Source organism: Apis dorsata, unplaced genomic scaffold (genome assembly GCF_000469605.1).
Source record: "Apis dorsata unplaced genomic scaffold, Apis dorsata 1.3 scaffold_188, whole genome shotgun sequence".
NCBI lineage: Eukaryota > Metazoa > Arthropoda > Insecta > Hymenoptera > Apidae > Apis > Apis dorsata.
Genome location: NW_006263473.1, coordinates 2,077,916 through 2,080,067, shown reverse-complemented (window position 1 = coordinate 2,080,067; position 2,152 = coordinate 2,077,916).

The window sequence follows — 2,152 nt, the reverse complement described above, 5'->3', positions numbered from 1 at the left end:
ACCAAAAAAAAAAAAAAAGAAAGAAACGTAACCAAGTAGACCCGACCACCGCTCGAAACCGAAATAATTTAACCAAAACCTTAAGAGCCACGTAGGAAACCACGCGAGATCCACGCGCGTAGCGGCCTTTAATCTGGCGGCGTGGCCTAAGCCCATTAGGGATGCGTGCGTGTTGTAACCGCGGCACTGGCTGACACGGATGCAGGATTCGCCTCGTCCAACCGATCCTCCGATTCCGTGGAAGGGACGCGATTCGTGGATGCTCCTTGTTATTCCACGTAGGTTAAATCCCAGACAGGCGAGCGCGCGTATACGTACGCTCGGGATCGGGATACGCGCACCGTGGGAAGCGGCGTACGCCGATGGAAATGCTAATTTTATGCGATTCCCTCGTAACCGCCGCCGCTCCTACGCCTTGCTCCTCGCCGCCTTCCCCCCCTCCGCCCGATACGTGGTTACGCAATAAAACCGGCAATAATTGTGAGAACGTTCTCTCTCTGAGGCCGAGAGGCCGAGAGGTGCGCTACGCACTCCTCTGCGTGACAAGCCGCCATCAGGATGGACAGAGTCTTAATTCCTCGACCTCGGGAGCGCCGGTTCGCGCGATTTACGCGCGGTCTCGCGGTCAATATCGTGCCGAGAAATCTGAATACTAATAGGGTTGAGTTGAGCGTGAGAGGGAGGGGAAGATTGCGAGGATTTTTTGCGCGGGGAGAAGGTTTTCGAAGAGAGAAAGAAATCGAAGAGTTGTTCTTTCGAACGTAATGTGTTTTGAATGTTGAAAGAAGGGTAGATTGGTTATCAATTTACATAAATCTCGCCAATATTGAATATTTTTAATTAAGCTTCTTCAAGAGTCGTTCCGGATTGAGAAAGTTTAAAATTGCCAACTTTCTAAGATCTTTTCTAAATCTCCAGGATAAACTTATTTCAGACCTATAAAATGTTAACTCCGAATCTTTGGAAGTTGTTATCATTAAGAGATAAGAAGGGATCCTGCTGTCTTCTCCTCGGTTGAAATTCTTGAGCAGTTCCCGGAAAGGCATCTGAAATGTTGCTTGGAACTGAAGTTAGGAGTTCGGTGATATTTTGAAGCTTGTGGCGGAATAATCCGGCATATAATGCCTAGCACAATTCGGCTACTCTAGCAGCTTATCCAAAATAACTTTCTTTTGAATGAGCAAGTAAATTCAAAGAGAATAAACTATACTGTCGAAATTTAAAATTGCGATAAAGTAAAAAATATTACACATTCTTTTGGAACGAATCAAAGTTAAAATTAAAACCTAATTTAAATCCTAATGTAAAATAAAATTCATCCAAGTTAAAATTAGGAAGCAGAGAGCTCTCCTCTCCCAAATTGACTTGAAATAACGTCAATTACGCGACTCTGTACACCTTCCAAAAAACCCTAGGATTACTTACCTGAAATAAATTTCGGGAACAGCAATACCAATTTATCAAATTCCATCGAAAAAATCCACCTCGCCCCCCTAACCAACCCTAGAATTCTAGATCTCTCGAGGAGCCCATAGAACATAAATCAATGTCCATAGTTGGAAACAGCCATCGCGAAAATTTCGTCCGATTAACGTCGCGACGTCTGCCCTCCTCCTTTAATATCCGCCCCAAGGATATTCCATATCCTTTGGCGTTTATTAAAAATAAACGAGGAAGTCTGGTTTCCCTCTCTACCCCTTTACCATTTTACATTACGCATTAGATCGAGATATCGCGGGGTGTGTGTATATATAGGGGAGGTGGGGGCGGCTGGTCCAAGTTTCGTAAAATAAACAGCGAAATCGAAGGCAGCACGGTTCTAAGAACGGTTTCGACCCGAATTATGAATATTCATGAGATCGGGGCCAGCGAGAGAGGATGCAACAACGTGTCTCCCGCGGCCTCACGACACTTTTATTTTTCTATAATAATAGCAGTGGCTGGCAGCACGGAATCGGCGGCGGCACGGTGTTCACCACGCCGCTTAAGCATTTTATCGGATCATTTATATCTCATGAAGAGCCATAAAGACACGCGTGTATACAGGGAGGAATGGTGGTGATGTTTTGCATGAGAAGTGGCCGAAAATACACAGGAATTAATTAGGCTGCCATAAATAGCAGTTTTTCTCGTCCATTTTTAATTCCTTCCT